The sequence below is a fragment of the Salmo salar genome, chromosome 17 (assembly GCF_965601325.2).
Source record: "Salmo salar chromosome 17, fSalSal1, whole genome shotgun sequence".
NCBI classification, from domain to species: Eukaryota; Metazoa; Chordata; class Actinopteri; order Salmoniformes; family Salmonidae; genus Salmo; species Salmo salar.
In genome coordinates, this window is record NC_138307.1 from 3,374,002 (window position 1) to 3,398,612 (window position 24,611).

The following is a 24,611-nucleotide window of genomic DNA, read 5'->3' on the forward strand; positions in this document are numbered from 1 at the left end:
GGGACATAACTCGCGTGTCACGGAACACTGGATAGACTCTTGTTTGCCTGCACATCCCTCATCCCTCTGTTTTTATCTGTCCATGTGTTATTTTGATCATGGCGTCCATTCCTTCCTGGCTCCTGATTTCTGGCGGGAGGAGCCGCAGCTGGGATCCTTTTAAAAATGGGAATCGCCACAGACGCTCGCTCCGACTTATTTTCCCTCTGGATGTGAGGGAATGAGGTGGCGTTCCAACACAGAGTGGAAAGATGTGATTGCTTCCATTTGGGGAAAAACAGTCAAATTCCTGACCCCTCCCCCTTTGACTTCAGGACTTTCAGTCAATGGCTTGAGTCCCAAATGGCACCCTATTCCCTATATAGTGCACAAGGTAGCCTAGCGTTTAAGAGCATTGTGCCAGTGACCAGGGCCCATATGGCTCTGGTCAAACCGTTGTGCACTCTGTAGAGAACAGGGTGCCATTTGGGATGCAGACAATTGTTTTAACTGTCACTAGGTTGATGTTTAAATCCAGTGACATCGGTCTCACTTGATTCCTGTTTATATACACTGTGATGTCATACACAGCCACACTAACACAAACATCAGTTAAAGTACTTTTAACACCAGTGGCGGTCGGTGCCGTTTATGATGAGGGAGGACACATTTTTTTTCATGAGTATGGCCTTATTTCTATTACAGCATATTGGATGACTGTCATTCACACAGTTCAATGTAACAGCGATAGGTTTAGGCTACTACATGATACTCAAATTTTCCCTATACCCATCATGAGGTTGCTACAACCTAGCCGATGAATGAAAGTTTAGAACGTAGGTGCACACAGGTCGAGATAAACATTTTAGGTGACAGACAGTGACACATGGACAGAGAGTAACACATTCAATACCGCCTTGCACACTCTTGCCTGCATCTAGCTGATCTATGGTGTAATCATTAGTCCAACAGTTGCAAACAAAAGTTTCTATTGGACAAATTCAGGTATGTTTATCCGCATTTCGTTCCGTTTGCTTCCGTTTAAGATTTATTTTTACAGAATCGGTGGAATGAATACACCCCTGATCACAAGTAAACACACTTAACTTTCATAATAACCACGTTGTATTTCTTCTTGCATCTATGCGTTCTCCTCCTCTCACCTTTTCCCTTCACTTGAGGACTTCAATGCACAACACATCAGCTGTATGTGACCAGGCAAAAACAACTTTCCAAGCCTGACCATATCATAACCGCTACACACAGCCTACATCGTTGTCACCATATTAGATAAAGTAATGTCCTAGTCAACATAGCTAATATAACTAATGCATTAGTAAACCAGCTACAATCATGCAGTAACCTTACAGTTTAGCACTTACACCGGCGGGCCCCAGTGGCAATAAATTAATGAAACTAAAAGTTTATCTTGACTTGGAAGAGTTTGTGTTGGATAGCCATAGCCAGCTAGCTGACATAGAGTCCCTCTCTGTTTGTGCCGGGTGTTTGAGCAGGCTAAACTAGCTAGCTGCATTTGTTAGCTAAGTGAAAGTAAAATAAAAAATATATAACCAAATATAGCTCTTTCTCTTTCACTCTCTCTCGCTCTCTTGCTTCTCCACAATTTTGGAAGAAATGAATTTGTTCAAAACTGTTCAACTATTGTCTTTCTCTCTCTTTGAGTCAACTACTCACCACATTTTTTACACTGCACTGCTAGCTAGCTGTAGCTTATGCTTTCGGTAGTAGATTAGTCCTCTGCTTGGGTGGACAACATGTCAGTTCATGCTGAAAGAGCTCTGGCGGTGTTCGCTTTAGCAATCTCACTAGTATAAAGACCTCCTCCATTCCTGCCATTATTGAAAGAGATTGTGATACCTCACATCTCAAAATTGGGTTACTTAATGTTAGATCCCTCACTTCCAAGGCAGTTATAGTCAATGAACTAATCACTGATAATAATCTTGATGTGATTGGCCTGACTGAAACATGGCTTAAGCCTGATGAATTTACTGTGTTAAATGAGGCCTCACCCCCTGGTTACATTAGTGACCATACCCCCCGTGCATCCGGCAAAGGCGGAGGTGTTGCTAACATTTACGATAGCAAATTTCAATTTACAAAAAAAAAACAATGACGTTTTCGTCTTTTGAGCTTCTAGTCATGAAATCTATGCAGCCTACTCACTCACTTTTTATAGCTACTGTTTACAGGCCTCCTGGGCCATATGCAGTGTTCCTCACTGAGTTCCCTGAATTCCTATCGGATCTTGTAGTCATAGCAGATAATATTCTAATTTTTGGTGACTTTAACATTCACATGGAAAAGTCCACAGACCCACTCCAAAAGGCTTGCGGAGCCATCATCGACTCAGTGGGTTTTGTCCAACATTTCTCTGGACCTACTCACTGCCACCGTCATACTCTGGACCTAGTTTTGTCCCATGGAATAAATGTTGTGGATCTAAATGTTTTTCCTCATAATCCTGGACTATCAGACCACCATTTTATTACGTTTGCAATTGCAACAAATAATCTGCTCAGACCCCAACCAAGGAGCATTAAAAGTCGTGCTATAAATTCTCAGACAACCCAAAGATTCCTTGATGCCCTTCCAGACTGCCTCTGCCTACCCAAGGACGTCAGAGGACAAAAATCAGTTAACCACCTAACCGAGGAACTCAATTTAACCTTGCGCAATACCCTAGATGCAGTTGCACCCCTAAAAACTAAAAACATCTGTCATAAGAAACTAGCTCCCTGGTATACAGAAATTACACGAGCTCTGAAGCAAGCTTCCAGAAAATTGGAACGGAAATGGCGCCACACCAAACTGGAAGTCTTCCGGCTAGCTTGGAAAGACAGTACCGTGCAGTATCGAAGAGCCCTCACTGCTGCTCGATCATCCTATTTTTCCAACTTAATTGAGGAAAATAAGAACAATCCGAAATTTCTTTTTGATACTGTCGCAAAGCTAACTAAAAAGCAGCCTTCGCAAATGGAGGATGGCTTTCACTTCAGCAGTAATAATTTTATGAACTTCTTTGAGGAAAAGATCATGATCATTAGAAAGCAAATTACAGACTCCTCTTTAAATCTGGGTATTCCTCCAAAGCTCCATTGTCCTGAGTCTACACAACTCTGCCAGGACCTAGGATCAAGGGAGATACTAAAGTGTTTTAGTACTATATCTCTTGACGCAATGATGAAAATAATCATGGCCTCCAAACCCTCAAGCTGCATACTGGACCCTATTCCAACTAAACTACTGAAAGAGCTGCTTCCTGTGCTTGGCCCTCCTATGTTGAACATAATAAACGGCTCTCTATCCACCGGATGTGTACCAAGCTCACTAAAAGTGGCAGTAATAAAGCCTCTCTTGAAAAAGCCGAATCTTGATCCAGAAATTATAAAAAACTATCGGCCTATATCGAATCTTCCATTCCTCTCAAAAAAATTTGAAAAAGCTGTTGCACAGCAACTCACTGCCTTCCTGAAGACAAACAATGTATACGAAACGCTTCAGTCTGGTTTTAGACCACATCATAGCACTGAGACTGCACTTGTGAAGGTGGTAAATGACCTTTTAATGACGTCAGACCGAGGCTCTGCATCTGTCCTCGTTCTCCTAGATCTTAGTGCTGCTTTTGATACCATCGATCACCACATTCTTTTGGAGAGATTGGAAACCCAAATTGGTCTACATGGACAAGTTCTGGCCTTGTTTAGATCTTATCTGTCGGAAAGATATCAGTTTGTCTCTGTGAATGGTTTGTCCTCTGACAAATCAATTGTAAATTTCGGTGTTCCTCAAGGTTCTGTTTTAGGACCACTATTGTTTTCACTATATATTTTACCTCTTGGGGATGTCATTCGAAAACATAATGTTAAATTTCACTGCTATGCGGACGACACACAGCTGTACATTTCAATGAAACATGGTGAAGCCCCAAAATTGCCCTCGCTAGAAGCCTGTGTTTCAGACATAAAGAAGTGGATGGCTGCAAACTTTCTACTTTTAAACTCGAACAAAACAGAGATGCTTGTTCTAGGTCCCAAGAAACAAAGAGATCTTCTGTTGAATCTGACAATTAATCTGGATGGTTGTACAGTCGTCTCAAATAAAACTGTGAAGGACCTCGGCGTTACTCTGGACCCTGATCTCTCTTTTGAAGAACATATCAAGACTGTTTCAAGGACAGCTTTTTTCCATCTACGTAACATTGCAAAAATCAGAAATGTTCTGTCCAAAAATGACGCAGAAAAATGTATCCATGCTTTTGTTACTTCTAGGCTGGACTACTGCAATGCTCTACTTTCCGGCTACCCGGATAAAGCACTAAATAAACTTCAGTTAGTGCTAAATACGGCTGCTAGAATCCTGACTAGAACCAAAAAAATTTGATCATATTACTCCAGTGCTAGCCTCCCTACACTGGCTTCCTGTTAAGGCAAGGGCTGATTTCAAGGTTTTACTGCTAACCTACAAAGCATTACATGGGCTTGCTCCTACCTTTCTTTCCGATTTGGTCCTGCCGTACATACCTACACGTACGCTACGGTCACAAGACGCAGGCCTCCTAATTGTCCCTAGAATTTCTAAGCAAACGGCTGGAGGTAGGGCTTTCTCCTATAGAGCTCCATTTTTATGGAATGGTCTGCCTACTAATGTGAGAGACGCAGACTCAGTCTCAACCTTTAAGTCTTTACTGAAGACTTATCTCTTCAGTAGGTCCTATGATTAAGTATAGTCTGGCCCAGGAGTGTGAAGGTGAACGGAAAGGCTGGAGCAACGAACCGCCCTTGCTGTCTCTGCCTTGCCGGTTCCCCTCTTTCCACTGGGATTCTCTGCCTCTAACCCTTTTACAGGGGCTGAGTCACTGGCCTACTGGTGTTCTTCCATGCCGTCCATGGGAGGGGTGCGTCACTTGAGTGGGTTGAGTCACTGACGTGGTCTTCCTGTCTGGGTTGGCGCCCTCCCCTTGGGTTGTGCCATGGCGGAGATCGTTGTGGGCTATACTCGGCCTTGTCTTAGGACGGTAAGTTGGTGGTTGGAGACATCCCTCTAGTGGTGTGGGGGCTGTGCTTTGGCAAAGTGGGTGGGGTTATATCCTGCCTGTTTGGCCCTGTCCGGGGGTATCATCGGATGGGGCCCCAGTGTCTTCTGATCCCTCCTGTGTCAGCCTCCAGTATTTATGCTGCAGTAGTTTATGTGTCGGGGGGCTAGGGTCAGTCTGTTACATCTGGAGTATTTCTCTTGTCTTATCCGGTGTCCTGTGTGTATTTAAATATGCTCTCTCTAATTCTCTCTTTCTCTCTTTCTGTCTTTCTCTCGGAGGACCTGAGCCCTAGGACCATGCCTCAGGACTACCTGGTATGATGACTCCTTGCTGTCCCCAGTCCACCTGGCCGTGATGCTGCTCCAGTTTCAACTGTTCTGCCTGCGGCTATGGAACCCTGACCTGTTCACCGGACGTGCTTGTTGCACCCTCGACAACTACTATGATTATTATTATTTGACCATGCTGGTCATTTATGAACATTTTAACATTTTAACATCTTGACCATGTTCTGTTATAATATCCACCCTGCACAGCCAGAAGAGGACTGGCCACCCCTCATAGCCTGGTTCTTCTCTAGGTTTCTTCCTAGGTTTTTGGCCTTTCTAGGGAGTTTTTCCTAGGGAGTTTTTCCTAGCCACCGTGCTTCTTTCACATGCTTTGCTTGCTGTTTGGGGTTTTAGGCTGGGTTTCTGTACAGCACTTTGAGAATATCAGCTGATGTACGAAGGGCTATATAAAAATACATTTGATTTGATTTGATAGGTTGGAGGATGTCCTCCGGAGGTTGTCATAATTACTGTGTACAGTCGAAGTCGGAAGTTTACATACACTCAGGTTGGAGTCATTAAAACTCGTTTTTCAACCACTGCACAAATTTCTTGTTAAAAGGGACAGACGTTCCCCTAGCGGAACGCCTCACCAATATCCAATGGTATAGAGTGGCGCGAATTACAAATACCTCAAAAATGCAAAAACGTCAATTTTTCAAACACATGACTATTTTACACCATTTTAAAGACAAGACTCTCCTTTATCTAACCACATTGTCCAATTTCAAAAAGGCTTTACAACGAAAGCAAAACATTAGATTATGTCAGGAGAGTACCCAGACAGAAATAATCACACACCCATTTTTCAAGCTAGCATATATGTAACAAAAACCAAAACCACAGCTAAATGCAGCACTAACCTTTGATGATCTTCATCAGATGACACTCCTAGGACATTATGTTATACAATACATGCATGTTTTGTTCAATCAAGTTCATATTTATATCAAAAACCAGCTTTTTACATTAGCATGTTTTGTTCAGAACTAGCATACCCACCGAAAACTTCCGGTGAATTTACTAAATTACTCACGATAAACATTGACAAAAAACATAACAATTATTTTAAGAATTATAGATACAGAACTCCTCTATGCATTCGCAGTGTCCGATTTTAAAATAGCTTTTCGGTGAAAGCACATTTTGCAATATTCTGAGTAGATAGCCCGGCCATCATGGCTAGCTATTTTGACACCCACCAAGTTTGGCACTCACCAAACTCAGATTTACTATAAGAAAAATTGGATTACCTTTGCTGTTCTTCATCAGAATGCACTCCCAGGACTTCTACTTCAACAACCAATGTGGTTTTGAATCCAAATAATCCATAGTTAACTCTGCTGACATAATCTAATGTTTTGCTTTCGTTGTAAAGCCTTTTTGAAATCGGACAGTGTGGTTAGATTAACGAGAGTCTTGTCTTTAAAATGGTGTAAAATAATCATATGTTTGAGAAATTGAAGTAATAGCATTTCTAAGGTATTTGAATATCGCGCCACGGGATTCCACTGGCTGTTGAGTAGGTGGGACGATTTCGTCCCACATACCCTAGAGAGGATAAACACCATGGGACCACACAGCCGTCATACCGCTCAGGAAGGAGAAGCGTTCTGTGTCCTAGAGATTTAAAAAGTGCAAATCAATCCCATGACAACAGCAAAGGACCTTGTGAAGATGCTGGAGGAAACAGGGACAAAAGTATCTATATCCACAGTAAAACGAGTCCTATATCGATATAACCGGAAAGGCCGCTCAGCAAGGAAGGAGCCACTGCTCCAAAACCGCCATAAAAAAAGTCAGACTACAGTTTGAAACTGCACATGGGGACAAAGATTGTACTTTTTGGAGAAATGTCCTCTGGTCTGATGAAACAAAAATAGAAATGTTTGGCCATAATGACCATTGATATGTTAGGAGGAAAATTAAAACCTACCCCAGTTTTGCATTCGCGCAAAACTGAAAGCGCGAACCACCACATTTAAACATGGCAAGGTGACTGAGAATATGACAGAATACAAACAGGATAAACGTCAGTATAGAGACAAAGTGGGGTCACAATTCAACGGTTCAGACATGAGACGTATCTGGCAGGGTATACAGACAATCATGGACTACAAAAGGAAAACCAGTCACAGACACTGACGTCTTGCTTCAAGACAAGCTTAATGTGTTCTTTTCCCACTTTGAGGATAACACAGTGCCACCGACGTGGCCCGCTACCAAGGACTGTGGGCTCTGCTTCTCTGTGGCCGACGTGAGTAAGACATTTAAACGTGTTAACCCTTGCAGGGCTGCTGGCCCAGACGGCATCCCTAGCCACGTCCTCAGAGTATTCGCAGACCTGCTGGCTTTTGTGTTTACGGACATATTCAATCTCTCCCTATCCCAGTCTACTGTCCCCATATGCCACTATTGTTCCTGTTAACTGAACTAAATGACTATCCGCCCCCGTAGCACTCACCTCTGTCATCATGAAGTGCTTTAAGAGACTAGTCGAGGATCATATCACCTCCATCTTACCTGTCACCCTAGACCCACTTCAATTTTCTTACCGCCCCAATAGGTCCACAGATGATGCAATCGCCATCATACTGCACACTGCCCTATCCCATCTGGACAAGAGGAATACCAATGTAAGAATACTGTTCATTAACTATAGCTCAGCATTCAACAGCATAGTACCCTCCAAGCTCATAATTAAGCTTGAGGGCCTGGCTCTGAACCCCGCCCTGTGCAAATGGGTCCTGGACTTCCTGGCGGGCTGCTCCCAGGTGGTGAAGGTAGGAAACAACACCTCCACTTTGCTGATCCTCAACACAGGGGCCCCACAAGGGTGTGTACTCAGCCCCCTCTTGTACTCCCTGTTCACCCATGACTGCGTGGCCAAGCACACCTCCAATCTCAATCATCAAGTTTGCAGACAACACAACAGTAGTAGGCTTGATTACCAACAATGACGAAACAGCCTACAGGGAAGAGGTGAGCGCTCTGGGAGTGTGGTGCCAGGAAAATAACCTCTCACTCAACGTCAACAAAGGAGATGATCGTGGACTTCAGGAAACAGCAGAGGGAGCATCCTCCCGTCCACATTGATGGGTCAGCACAGGAGGCTGAAGAAATTTGTCTTGGCACCTAAAATCCTCACCAAATTTTATAGATGCACAATTGAGAGCATCTTGTCAGGCTGTATCAGTGCCTGGTACGGCAACTGCGCTGCCCACAACCGCAGGGCTCTCCAGAGGGTGGTGCAGTCTGCACAATGCATCACCGGGGGCAAACTACCTGCCATCCAGGACACCTACAGCACCCAATGTCACAGGAAGGCCAAAAAGATCATCAAGGACAACAACCACCCGAGCCACTGCCTGTTCACCCCGCTATCATCCAGAAGGTGAGGTCAGTACAGGTGCATCAAAGCTGGGACCGAGAGACAAAAACAGCTTCTATCTCAAGGCCATCAGACTGTTAAATAGCCATCACTAGCACAGAGAGGCTGTTGCCTACATACAGACTTGAAATCATTGGCCACTTCAATAAATGGAACACTACTCACTTTAATAATGCCACTTTAATAATGTTTACATATCTTGCATTACTCATCTCATATGTATATACTGCATTCTGTACTCTTCGAATGTATTTTAGTCAATGCCGCTCTAACATTGCTCGTCCATATATTTACATATTCTTAATTCCATTCCTTACTTAGATTTGTGTGTATAGGGTATATGTTGTGAAATTGTTAGATTTTACTTGTTAGATATTACTGCACTGTCGTAACTGGAAGCACAAGCATTTCTCTACACCTGCAATAACATCTGCCAAACACGTGTATGTGACCAATACAATTTGATTTGATTTGAAACGTCTTCCCCATTGTGCTACCCTACAGAGTGTTGTTGAGGCTACTGCCAACCTTCATTGCAAAAAGTGTGTTGTAATCAATTATTCGGTGATACTGTATGCGAATATATTTAGTATAGTTTTATCTAAAAAGGATAACTTTTTAAAGATTTAACCTTTTTTATTTTTATGAAATTCACTGAGGACGATGGTCCTCCCTTTCCTCCTCTGAGGAGCCTCCACTGCTTAACACAGTACGTTCACCTTCAAAGGTTAGCTAACCTTTTAAAGAACATACTCCTGATCATTTTAGGTCAATGATTAATATGGGCTGTCTTTGCCAGAACTGGACTAGGGCCTATTCTTCATTTGGAAGTTTTTGACCTAGAGTGCCCAAGGGTTTACTCCACCATGTAAATCATTACGTTTATGACTCCTGTTTTTAAGTGGAAAATGCACTCTATCTCAAGGGATGTTATGTTTTGGTGGTGACTCAAGCCAGTTGTACGTCAGGAGTTGCACAACTGTAATCTAGAACCCTGCAGTGCACGGTTATGAGCCTGTCACGGACAAAGACAAATAGTCACAAACATTATAGACACACAAACACACACTAACATACACTCAAACTGAGCCAAACCTATTAACTCATCATTTCTTCACACATCAAACACACACACACACACACACACACACACACACACACACCACACACACACACCCACACACACACACACACACACACACCACACACACACACACACACACACACACACACACACACACACACACACACACAATCCTTGCTGGCCAAACACTTCAACCACTTTCTGGTGTGTGTGTGTTTAAGTGTGTATGCATGTGTGTGCATGCATGCGTGTGTGTGTGAGTGTTTGTGTGTGTGTGTCAGTATTAAGCCTTTCGTACTGTCATGCCCTATGAAATCACACCCCAGCTGGGGCTTGTTGGCACTGTATCTCATTCACCCTGGGACTTCCAACTGTTTACAAGTCTGTTTCCCAGAGACAGGGAGAAAGCACCCTGCTGGAGTCACTAAATCACCACCACCGTACCCTTTAGAGAGACAGTCATAGGCATGCCATGGAGGGGGAGGAGGGTGGGAGGGGTGGGAGTAGATAGTTCCAGGAGCCAGTTCCTGGACTCAAGGTCAAAATGTCAAAGGTTACAACATGTGGTCATTGTCTGAGTTCCAAATGGCACTCTATTCTCGATATAGTGTGCTACTTTTCACCAGAACCTTTGGTCAAAAGTAGCGAATAGGGAATAGGGTGTCATTTGGGACACAGTCAGATTTGCATAACACTGCTCAAAAATAGATCCAGCCCCAATCCTGATAAAAAAAATTGTACACCCTGGGTGGGCTTGCTCTGATCCCTGGAAAATGCCATTAATCACTGGACACATTCGTTACTATTTGATAGCTCTGGTCCAACCTGGTCCCATTGGTCTTTATACAAATATCCTGATGGAGGAACCTTCGTATTTAATAATATACCCATCCAATCAGATATGATTTTGCTCTAATTTACCCTCTCCAAAGTCTGTCCAAGCCTAGTGTTGGCGCCACACCTCATTTAGATGCCTCAGAATTTATTTCACGAGCGTCACGTGTTCTGTTAGATATCTAAAGGAGACTAATGTCAAATATAATCATTGTTTTGTACCTGGATGTCTCTTCACAGTCATTTCTCATTCAAGTCAAGTCATCATCAAAGGGTTAAACAAATGGGGAAATCCAAGTACCAAACAGAGTACGAGTACCACCCTATGACCAATCCACCCTAATAATGCTAGTGACATCATGAGATGACTGACACCATACTACAAGCCCACAACCTGACGCACCTGGATGTCTCTATTCAACACCAAGGAAGGGGTGGCACAATTTAGGGAAGAACGCATTTTACAGGAAATGGCTCTTTGATTAACCCGACTAATGACGTTAACGATGCTATGGCTCATTGGAGCACAACAGACCAATTCCCCATGATCCCGCTAGGAGTGACTCAGCAGCCGGTCGAGAAGGGAAGGGGGCGTCCCCAGACTCTTCCACACATTGTTCCCTCTGTTTCCTTGGGCACAGCACAGACAACTCCCACTAACCCTCAACACACATGCACACACACAAACACATATGTGCGCACACCACCCAAGCAACCACATGTCCCATTGTGCTTCGCTACACATGTCCCTCAAGCATTTCGCTACACCCGCAATAACATCTGCTAAACACGTGTATGTGACCACAAAAATGTGACTTGATTTTCAGTCACTGCGGGTGACCATCTGAGAGTGGGTTTGGTTGTTATAGATTGACCTACACTGTGTCAAGTCCAGTCAAGAGTTAGGGAGATTTATAATACAAGGTTAAAGTCCCAGTTAATATAACATCTGGAAATTTCCCAAGAAAAGTAATATGTAGCTCAACTACTCACTCCCTTGCACTTTGATACGATTGTTCAGTAACCCTTTACTGTAGGCTCCCTTTTTATTCAAGTTTTATAACATCTACAGAACATTCGGAAGTATTCAGACCCTTTGACTTTTTCCAAATTTTGTTCCGTTACAGCCTTATTCAAAAATGTTATATTTTTTTCCTCATCAATCTACACACAATAACCCATAATGACAAAGCGAAAACAGTTTTTTATAAATGTTGGCATATTTATAAAAAAAATACCGAAATAACTTATTTACATAAGTATTCAGGCCCTTTCCTATGAGACTCGAACTTTAACTCAGGTGCATCCTGTTTCCACTGATCGTCCTTTAGATGTTTATCATCTATGGGATCGGTGACCACCTCCCCCCCACGGGAAAGTTGAGCTAATGATTAGCATGTGGTTGTAAGTAACAACATTTCCCAGGACATAGACATATCTGATATGGGCAGAAAGCTTCATTCTTAATTCTTGTTAATCTAACTGCTCTGTCCAATTTATAGTAGCTAATACAGTGGAAGAATACCATGCTATTGTTTGAGGAGAGTGCACAGTTATGTACTTCAAAATGTATCAATAAACCAATTAGGCACATTTGGTGTAACGGCTGTCGTCGGATACAGACCAAAATGCCGTGGGGAAATGTGCACTCATCTTCTTTATTATATTCGGACAAGAAGGAGAACAAAATAAACACGTACACAAAGAAACCACAACGACTATTCACAGTCTGGTAAGGCACAAGGCTATACACAGAACAATCTCCCACAAAGTACTCAACAAACACATACCTATATATAGGACTCTCAATCAGAGGCAACTAGAAAACACCTGCCTCCAATTGAGAGTCCAACCCCAATTAACAAAACAGAAATACAAAAGACTAGACAGAACATAGAAATACACTAACATAGAACAGTGCCCAAAAACCCCCGGAATACATAAATCAAATACCCTACTAAACAAACCACCACCCCGAACCACATAAAACAAATACCCTCTGCCACGTCCTGACCAAACTACAATAACAAATAACCCCTATTACTGGTCAGGACGTGACATTTGGGCAAACTTGATACAACATTTTGAGCAGTAATGCAATGGTTCATTGGAAATATGCTCATTTTACTCTCTGTTCTGAACGCACCAGATGACCAGTTCTTATAGCCTTTAGCCGTACCCTTATCCTACTCCTCCTCTGTTCCTCTGGTGACGTAGAGGTTAACCCAGGCGCTGCAGCCCCCAGCATCACTCCCATTCCCCAGGCGCTCTCATTTGTTGAGGCCACCAAAAATGCTGAAATTTCCATCCCCAACTACATTTTCCAACAAGATAGAACTGCCAAAGGGGGCGGAGTTGCAATCTACTGCAGAGATAGCCTGCCGAGTTCTGTCATACTATCCAGGTCTGTGCCCAAAGAATTCAAGCTTCTACTCTTAAAAATCCATCTTTCCAGAAACAAGTCTCTCACCTTTGCCGCTTGCTATAGACCCCTCTCAGCCCCCAGCTGTTGTTACGGCTGTCGTAGAGAGGGGACCAAAACGCAGCGTGTTAAGTGTTCATTATTAATTTATTAAACAATGAAACACTAGAACAAAGAAACAAAACTAAAAGCCAAACAGTTCCGCCAGGTAATGAAATACAAAACAGAAAACAACTACCCACAAACACAGGTGGGAAAAGGCTGCCTAAGTATGATTCCTAATCAGAGACAACGATAGACAGCTGCCTCTGATTAGGAACCATACTCGGCCCCAAAACAAAGAAATACAAAACATGGAGTGCCCACCCCACACCCTGACCTAACAAAATAGAGAAATAAACCGTCTCTCTCAGGTCAGGGCATGACAGCTGTGCCCTGGACACCATATGTGAATTGATCGCCCCCATCTATCTTCAGAGTTCGTATTGTTTGGTGACCTTAACTGGGACATTCTTAACACCCCGGCCATCCTACAATCTATGCTAGATGCCCTCAATCTCACACAAATTATCAAGGAACCTACCAGTTACAACCCTAAATTCGTAACCATGGGCACCCTACTAGATATCATCCTGACCAACTTGCCCTCTAAATACACCTCTGCTGTCTTCAACCAGGATCTCAGCGATCACTGCCTCATTGCCTGCGTGTGTAATGGGTCTGCGGTCAAATGAACACCCCTCATCACTGTCATACGCTCTCTAAAGCACTTCAGCGACCAGGCCTTTCTAATCAACCTGGCCCGGGTATCCTGGAAGGATATTGACCTCATCCCATCAGTAGAGGATGCCTGGTTGATCTTCAAAAGTGCTTTCCTCACCATCTTAAATAAGCATGCCCCATTCAAAAAATGTAGAACTAAGAACAGATGTAGCCCTTCGTTCACCCAGACTTGACTGCCCTTGACCAGCACAAAAACATCCTGTGGCGTTCTGCATTAGCATCGAATAGCCCCCCGAGATATGAACCTTTTCAGGGAAGTCAGGAACCAATATACTCAGTCAGTCAGGAAAGCTAAGGCTAGCTTTTTCAAACAGAAATTTGTTTCCTGTAGCGTTAATCCCAAAATGTTTTGGGACACTGTAAAGTCCATGGAGAATAAGAGCATCTCCTCCCAGCTGCCCACTGCACTGAGGATAGGAAACACTGTCACTACCAATAAATCTACGATAATCAATAATTTCAATAAGCATTTTTCTATGGCTGGCCATGCATTCCATCCTGGCTACCCCTACTCCAGCCAACATCTCAGCACCCCCTTCAGCAACTTGCCAAAGCCCCCTCCACTTCTCCTTCACCCAAATCCAGCGAGCTGATGTTCTGAAAGAGCTGCAAAATCTGGATCCCTACAAATCAGCTGGGCTAGACAATCTGGACCCTCTCTTTCTAAAATTACCCCTATTACTAGCCTATTCAACCTCTCTTTCATATTGTCTGAAATCCCATAGGATTGGATAGCTGCCATGATCATCCCCCGCTTCAAAGGGGGAGACACTCTAGACCCAAACTGTTATAGACCTATATCCATCCTGCCCTGCATTTCTAAAATCTTCGAAAGCCAAGTTTACAAACAGATCACCAACCATTTCGAATCCCACCTTACCTTCTTCACTATGCAATCTGGTTTCTGAGCTGGTCAAGGGTGCGCCTCAGCCACGCTCAAAGTCCTAAACGATATCGTAACCGCCATCGATAAAAAACAATACTGTGCAGCCGTCTTCGTCGACCTGGCCAAGGCTTTCGACTCTTTCGTCAATCAACACATTCTTATCGGCAGATTCAATTGCCTTGGCTTCTCAAATGACTGCCTAGCCTGGTTCACCAACTACTTCTCAGATAGAGTTCAGCGTGTCAAATTGGAGGGCCTGTTGTCCGGACCTCTGGAAGTCTCTATGGTGGTGCCACAGGGTTCAATTCTCAGGCTGACTCTTTTCTCTGTATATATTACATTTACATTACATTTAAGTCATTTAGCAGACGCTCTTATCCAGAGCGACTTACAAATTGGTGCATTCACCTTATGATATCCAGTGGAACAACCACTTTACAATAGTGCATCTAAATCTTTTAAGGGGGGGGGGGGGTTAGAAGGATTACTTTATCCTATCCTAAGTATTCCTTAAAGAGGTGGGGTTTCAGGTGTCTCCGGAAGGTGGTGATTGACTCCGCTGTCCTGGCGTCGTGAGGGAGCTTGTTCCACCATTGGGGTGCCAGAGCAGCGAACAGTTTTGACTGGGCTGAGCGGGAACTGTGCTTCCTCAGAGGTAGGGGGGCCAGCAGGCCAGAGGTGGATGAACGCAGTGCCCTTGTTTGGGTGTAGGGCCTGATCAGAGCCTGAAGGTATGGAGGTGCCGTTCCCTTCACAGCTCCGTAGGCAATCACCATGGTCTTGTAGCGGATGCGAGCTTCAACTGGAAGCCAGTGGAGAGAGCGGAGGAGCGGGGTGACGTGAGAGAACTTGGGAAGGTTGAACACCAGACGGGCTGCGGCGTTCTGGATGAGTTGTAGGGGTTTAATGGCACAGGCAGGGAGCCCAGCCAACAGCGAGTTGCAGAAATCCAGACGGGAGATGACAAGTGCCTGGATTAGGACCTGCGCCACTTCCTGTGTGAGGCAGGGTCGTACTCTGCGAATGTTGTAGAGCATGAACCTACAGGATCGGGTCACCGCCTTGATGTTAGTGGAGAACGACAGGGTGTTGTCCAGGATCACGCCAAGGTTCTTAGCACTCTGGGAGGAGGACACAAGGGAGTTGTCAACCGTGATGGCGAGATCATGTTTTGATTTATTTATATGCACAATGTTTTTTGATGTCATACATTTTTGCAAGCATATCTGATTTGCAGTACACACAATATGCCAGACAATCATCCCCAATTACTGGCTTCAGCCACCCTTTAAATTCAGGTACAGACTCCCACTCTTTTCTGTACTTCTGGCTGTACAATTTTGATTGAGACATGTTGATTGATGTTGTAAGTTCTGTTCAAGATCAAACATTTGTGACCAACTATATTCATTGGGTTTGTCTCGTCGAACCCGTACTACTGCTGCTGCAGTCAGCCAACAATGATTTGCAATTTGCGGAAATTGCTACTGGCCTGCTGCTGCCTGTGCACGAGCTGAGCGCCTGCTGCTTACATCACTCACAATACACTTTTGCAGCCAGGTACGTGTTTTGACTGAGTGTGTGACAGAGAACATTGTTTTTGTGCATTTTAGCATTTGAGTTACTTTTCAAACGTTTCTAAAAGTTCCAAATACATTTTTAAAAGTAGCTAAATTTGTTGCTAGGTGCTGTTTGAAAAAAAAGTTGCCAGGGTACTCTGAAAAGTTGCTAAATCTAGCAACAAAATTGCTAAATTGGCGTCACTGTCTCCACCTTGGCAAAGTGTTCTTGTCAAACCACAACAATTTGAAGCGTATACCACTCGGTTTCAAGTCAATTCGCACATTTTCATGCCTTTGACATTAGGTAATGTTAATGGTGTTAAAGTCTATAGTTCTTGGTATTTTGTGTAATTATTGTGATAGGCTCATGTTTTACCGTTAAGTTGCCGGGACGCTGTACCGGACCAGCTTACTATCACCCCTGCCGGTATGGAACTGCGTTTCAGCCTGGCTTATGGTGATAAGTTATATATCAATGATGTTGCTCTTGCTGCTGGTGATTCTCTGATCCACCTCTACGCAGACAACATCATTCTTTAATCATCTGGCCCTTCTTTGGACACTGTGCTAACAAACCTCCAAACGAGCTTCAACGCCATACAACACTCCTTCCGTGGCCTCCAACTGTTTTTAAATACTAGTAAAACGAAGTGCGTGCTCTTCAACCAATTGCTGCCTGCATCCTCCCGCCCGACTAGCATCACTACTCTGGACGGTTCTGACCTAGAATATGTGGACAACTACATATACCTAGGTGTCTGGTTAGACTGTAAACTCTCCTTCCAGACTCACATTAACTTGTTATGGATAGGGGACAGTATTTTCATGGCTGGATAAAAAACATACCCGATTTAATCTGATTATTACTCCTGTCCAGAAACTAGAATATGCATATAATTGTTTGATTTGGATAGAAAACACCCTAAAGTTTCTAAAACTGTTTAAATGGTGTCTGTGAGTATAACAGAACTCAAATGGCAGGCCAAAACCTGAGAAGATTCTGTACAGGAAGTACCCTATCTGACCATTTCTTGGCCTTCTTTGTCATCTCTATCCAAAACAAAGGATCTCTGCTGTAACGTGACATTTTCTGACACTCCCATAGGCTCTCAGAAGGCGCCAGAACGTTGAATGATGACTTTGCAGCCCATGGCTGAAAAACAGTAGCGCATTTGGTAAGTGGTCGATCTGAGAACAATGAGATGGGGTCGCGCGTGTGCACGTGAAGAGTCCATTTTAGATTATAAGTTTTGAACAAAAACAACGACTCCCGGTCGGAATATTATCGCTATTTTACGAGAAAAATCGCATAAAAATTGGTTTTAAACAGCGTTTGACATGCTTCGAAGTACGGTAATGGAATATTTTGAAATTTTTTGTCACGATACGCGTCCGCGCGTCACCCTTCGTTACCCTTCAGATAGTGTCTTGAACGCACGAACAAAACGCTGCTATTTGGATATAACTATGGATTATTTGGAACCAAACCAACATTTGTTGTTGAAGTAGAAGTCCTGGGAGTGCATTCTGACGAAGAACAGCAAAGGTAATCACATTTTTCTTATAGTAAATCTGAGTTTGGTGAGTACCAAACTTGGTGGGTGTCAAAATAGCTAGCCCGTGATGGCGAGCTATCTACTCAGAATATTGCAAAATGTGCTTTCACCGAAAAGCTATTTTAAAATCGGACACCCCGATTGCATAAAGGTGTTCTGTATCTATAATTCTTAAAATAATTGTTATGTTTTTTGTCAACGTTTATCGTGAGTAATTTAGTAAATTCACCGGAAGTGTTCGGTGGGAATGCTAGTTCTGAACGTCACATGCTAATGTAAAAAGCTGGTTTTTGATATAAATATGAACTTGATTGAACAAAACATGCATGTATTGTATGACATAATGTCCTAGGAGTGTCATCTGATGAAGATCATCAAAGGTTAGTGCTGCATTTAGCTGTGGTTTTGTTTTTTGTGACATTATATGCTAGCTTGAAAAATGGGTGTGTGATTATTTCTGGCTGGGTACTCTCCTGACATAATCTAATGTTTTGCTTTCGTTGTAAAGCCTTTTTGAAATCGGACAGTGTGGTTAGATAAAGGAGAGTCTTGTCTTTAAAATGCTGTAAAATAGTCATATGTTTGAAAAATTGAAGTTTTCGGATTTTCGAGGAGTTTGTATTTCGCGCCACGCCCATCATTGGATATTGGAGCAGGTGTTCCGCTAGCGGAACGTCTAGATGTAAGAGCATCTCCAATCCAAAATTAAATCTAGAATCAGCTTCCTATTTCTTAACAAAGCCTCCTTCACTCATGCTGCCAAACATACCCTTGTAAAACTGACTATTCTACCCATCCTTGACTTCGGGGATGTAATTTACCAAATAGCCTCCAACACTCTACTCAGCAAACTGGATGTAGTCTATCACAGTGCCATCTGTTTTGTCACCAAAGCCCCACATACTACCCACCACTGCGACCTGTATGCTCTCGTTGGCTGGCCCTCACTACATATTCGTCGCCAAACCCACTGGTTCCAGGTCATCTATCAGCCTCTGCTAGGTAAAGCCCCGCCTTATCTCAACTCACTGGTCACCATAGCAACACCCACCCGTAGCACGCGCTCCAGCAGGTATATTTCACAGGTCGTCCCCAAAGCCAACACTTCCTTTGGCCGCCTTTCCTTACAGTTCTCTGCTGCCAATGACTGGAATGAATTGCAAAAATCACTGAAGCTGGAGTCTTGTATCTCCCTCTCTAACTTTAAGCATCAGCTGTCAAAGCAGCTTACCGATCACTGTACCTGTACACAGCCAATCTGTAAATAGCACACCCAACTACCCTCATCCCCATATTATAACTTAGCCTCTTGCTCTTTGGCACCCCAGTATCTCTACTTGCACATCATCATCTGCACATCTATCACTCCAGTGTTAATTGCTAAATTGTAATTATTTCGCCTCTATGGCCTATTTATTGCCTTACCTCCCTCCTCTTCTACATTTGCACACACTGTACATGGATTTTTCTATTGTGTTATTGACAGTAAGTTTATGTGTAACGCTGTGTTGTTGTTTTTGTCGCACTGCTTTGCTTTATCTTGGCCAGGTCGCAGTTGTAAATGAGAACTTTTTCTCAACTGGCCTATCTGCTTAAATGAAGGTGAAAAAACAACAACAACAAAAAACGATTGGATCATTCTTAAACTTTGCACATGCATTGCTGCCATCTAGTGGCCAGAATCTAAATTGCGCCTAAACTTGAACAATACATTGTGGCCTTTCTCTTGCATTTCAAAGATGATGGAACAAAAAAATTCATGTTTTTTTCATTGTATTATCTTTTACCAGATCTTTTACCAGTTATATTCTCCTACGTTCATTTCACATTTCCACAAATTTCAAAATGTTTCCTTTCAAATGGTATCAAGAATATGCAGGGTCATGAGCTGCAGGCAGTTAGATTTGGGTATGTCATTTTAGGCATATTTTTTTTTTTTAAGTGTTGATCCTTTTAAACAATTTGGTTGGAGTCCACCTGTGGTAAAATCAATTGATTGGACAATATTTGGAAAGGCACCCACCTTTCTATGTAAGGTCCCACAGTTGACAATGCATGGCAAAGCAAAAACCAAGCCATGAGGTCGAAAAAATTGTCTGTAGAGCTTCCGAGACAGGATTGTGTCGAGGCAAAGATCTGGGGAAGGGTATCAAAAAATGTCTGCAGCATTGAATGACCCCAAGAACACAGAGGCCTCCATCATTCTTAAATGGGAGGAGTTTGGAACCACAAAGACTCTTCTTAGAGCTGGCTGCCTGGCCAAACTGAACAATCGGGGGAGGAGTGCCTTGGTCAGGGAGGTGATCAAGAACCTGATGGTCACTCTGACAGAGCTCCAGAGTTCCTCTGTGGAGATGGGAGAACCTTCCAGATGGACAACCATCTTTGCAGCGCTCTACCAATCACGCCTTTATCCTCTCTAGGGTAGGTGGCATCAAATCGTCCCACCTACGTAACAGCCAGTGTAATCCCGTGGCGCGTTATTCAAAAACCTCAAAAATGCAAAAACTTCAATTTTTCAAACATATGACTATTTTACACCATTTTAAAGACAAGACTCTCGTTAATCTAACCACACTGTCGGATTTCAAAAAGGCTTTACAACGAAAGCAAAACATTAGATTAGTGTCTAAAAAGCACATTTTGCAATATTCTCAGTAGATAGCCCGGCATCACAGGGCTAGCTATTTAGACACCCAGCAAGTTTAGCACTCACCAAAGTCAGATTTACTATAAGAAAAATGTTATTACCTTTGCTGTCTTTGTCAGAATGCACTCCCAGGACTTCTACTTCAATAACAAATGTTGGTTTGGTTCAAAATAATCCATAGTTATATCCAAACAAGACACTATCCGAAAGGGTAAATAAGGGTGACGAGCATGGCGCAATTCGTGACAAAAAAATCTAAATATTCCATTACCGTACTTCGAAGCATGTCAACAGCTGTTTAAAATCAATTTGTATGCCATTTTTCTCATAAAAAAGCGATAATATTCCGACCGGGAATCTGCGTTTAGGTAAACAGACGAAAGAAAATAAAGTATGGGGTCGACTCGGGCACGCGCCTAAGCCCATAGTACTCTGATCGGCCACTTGCCAAAAGCGATAATGTGTTTCAGCCAGAGGCTGCCTCGATATCGTTCAGCTTTTTCCCGGGCTCTGAGAGCCTATGGGAGCCGTAGGAAGTGTCACGTTATAGCAAAGATCCTCAGTCTTCAATAAAAAGAGCCCAGATGAAACACAACTTGTCAGACAGGCCACTTCCTGCATGGAATCTTCTCAGGTTTTGGCCTGCCATTTGAGTTCTGTTATACTCACAGACACCATTAAAACAGTTTTAGAAACGTTAGGGTGTTTTCTATCCAAAGCCAATAATTATATGCATATTCCAGTTACTGGGCAGGAGTAGTAACCAGATTAAATCGGGTACGTTTTTTATCCGGCCGTGTCAATACTGCCCCCTATCCCCAACAGGTTAAAGGATTCTGAAACCATGAGAAACAAGATTCTCTGGTCTGATGAAACCAAGATTGAACTCTTTGGCTTGAATGCCAAGCGACATGTCTGGAGGAAACCTGGCACCATCCCTACGATGAAGAGTGGTGGTGGCAACCGCACAAGTTGAGGACTTGTGAGGCGTCTGTTTCTCAAACTAGACACTCTAATGTACTTGTCCTCTTGCTCAATTGTGCACCGGGGCCTCCCACTCCTCTTTCTATTCTGTTAGAGCCAGTTTTCATTGTTCTGTGAAGGGAGTAGTACACGGCATTGTACGAGATCTTCAGCTTCTTGGCAATTTGAAGGCTAATGGATTAGCCTTCATTTCTCAGAACAAGAAAAGACTGACGAGTGTCAGAGGAAAGTGCTTTGTTTCTGCACATTTTGAGCCTGTAATCGAACCCACAAAAAATAATATATATATATATTACATTCCCCACCCCCAAGACCCCCCTCCAATGCACCAACAACCAACAAAATGAACAAAAGGGACAAAAACAGAAAACAACAATGAAAAAACAAAGTACAACAAAAATCATAACAGCAAGCCCAATTGAATATGTTTACATGTGTGTGTGTCTGTGTTTGTGCACATGTGTGCATTTGAATGAGAGTGTGTGTATATGCATGTGTACAAACACCTGCAAGGCATAACATGCTGACCAAACCGGACACGCGTGTGCGTCTGCCATCGAGCGCACGTTGATTTTGTTCACCCACACCAAAACCGATCAGGACACGCAGGTTGAAATATAAAAACAAACTCTGAACCAATTATATTCATTTGTGGACAGGTAGAAAAGCATTCAAAATGTATGGCAATTTAGCTTGCTAGCTTGCTGTTGTTAGCTAATTTGTCCTTAGATATTGTCACGTGTGCTCCCTCTCCGGCCTCTAGGTCACCAGGCTGCTCCTTATAGCGCACACCTGTCACCATCGTTACGCGCATCAGCGCATTGTGACACTCACCTGGACTCCATCACCTCCTTGATTACCTGCCCTATATGTCACTCCCTTTGGTTCCTTCCCCAGGCGTCATTGTTTCTGTTTCCTGTCTGTGCGTTCTACGTGTTTCTTGTTTTGTTAATTTGTTTATTAAATTATGCACTCCCTGAACTTGCTTCCCGACTCTTAGCGCACATCGTTACAGAATCACGCCTCACCAAAGGGAAGCATCAGGGGGTGTTTTTTTGTGTTGGAGTTGATGTCGGGTCCGGCTGTCCAAACCGGAGCTACCTGGGAGGCCTCAGCCGGTTTGTCGGATTCCCATGCCTCGGCGGGTTTGACGTGTTCCCCTGCCTCAGCTGGCTCGACGGGTTTCCATACCTCAGCGGGATCGATAGGCTCCCATGCCTCAGCTGGGTGAACAGGTTCCCGTACCTCGACCGAGGCAACCGGGGAGGTCTCAGCTGGCTTATCAGGCTCTCACTCCTCAGCCGGTTCGTCAGATTTCTGCGCCTCAGCAGAAGCGACCAGTCCGCTCCTGATCCCCCGGATCATCCCTGTGGTTGGTGTCCTGCGGCTGGAGCCGAAATAAGTCGGGGAGCGGGTACTTTCACATATGCTCTCTCTCCGGAGCTCTTGTTCGCCATACTCCTGCGTCTCAGCAGGATCGACAGGTTCCTGTGCCATAGCAGAGGGGACCGGTCTGTTCCTGATCCCCGGGATCGTCATCTTGGTCGGCGTCCTGCGGCAGGAGCCGTGTGTCAGGGAGGGGGTACTGTCACGTGTGCTCTAGGTCACCAGGCTGCTCATTATGGCACTCACCTGTCACCATTGTTACAGGCATCAGCACATTATGACACACACCTGGACTCCATCACCTCCTTGATTACCTGCCCTATATGTCACTCCCTTTGGTTCCTTCCCCAGGCGTCATTGATTCTGTTTCAGTTTCCTGTCTGTGCGTTGTTTGTGTTTCTTGTTTTGTTCATTTGTTTATTAAATTATGCACTCCCTGAATTTGCTTCCCGACTGTCAGTGCACATCTTTACAGATATAAACAGTGGGTTGTTTTTTTTTTACCTGAAATGCACAAGTTCTTCTACTCTGACAATTAATCCACAGATAAAACTGTAAACCGAATTTGTTTGTAGTCATCTCTCCTGCTTTAGGCTTCTTATTATTATAATTTGGACTTTATATGGCGGTTGGCAACCAACTTTACTGTGCATTACTACAACCGACTGGAGTGTGGACGTCAATCACCCACGTGGGTATATGCTTCTAAATACCAATGAGGAGATTTGAGAGGCAGGACTTGCAGCACGTCGAGTGTCACAAATAGAACCAACTTCTATTTTAGTGCCTGGCCACGCAGACGCTCAATGTCGCGCAGGCAATGATTGAATAACATGTATGTATACATCTATTTTGCACCACTTGCGCATGCGAACGGTGTGGTCAGCATGTAAGCGTCAGGCAAATCGGCATTAGCTGTAACAACATTGCCCCTCAGTGTCATTCAAACATACTTTTTGGTATGTTTTATCTTTTTTACTTTTATCTTTGACTGTCATTATATCCCCCACCTAGCAACTCCACTCCCACTGGTCTCCAATTCCACATCTCAAACCTCAGCTTCCCTCAACCTACCCAACCTATAACTGCTGGCCACCCTCTTTGGATTTCTACACACCATATACAGTTGAATTCGGAAGTTTACGTACACCTTAGCCAAATACATCTAACCTCAGTTTTTCACATTTTCTGACATTTAATCCGAGTAAAAATTCCCTGTCTTAGATCAGTTAGGATCACCACTTTATTTTAAGAATGTGAAATGTCAGAACAATAGTAGAGAGAATGATTTATTTCAGCTTTTATTTCTTTCATCACATTCCCAGTGGGTCAGAAGTTTACATACACTCAGTTAGTATTTGGTAGCATTGCCTTTATAATTGATTAACATGGGCCAAATGTTTTGGGTAGCCTTCCACAAGCTTCCCACAATAGGTTGGGGTATTTTTGGCCCATTCCTCCTAACAGAGCTTGTGTAACTGAGTCAGGTTTGTAAGCCTCCTTGCTCGCACATGCTTTTTCAGTTCTGCCCACAAATTTTCTATAGGATTGAGGTCAGGGCTTTGTGATGGCCACTCCAATACCTTGACTTTGTTGTCCTTGAGCCATTTTGCCACAACTTTGGAATTATGCTTGGTGTCATTGTCCATTTGGAAGACCCATTTGCGACCAAGCTTTAACTTCCTGACTGATGTCCTGAGATGTTG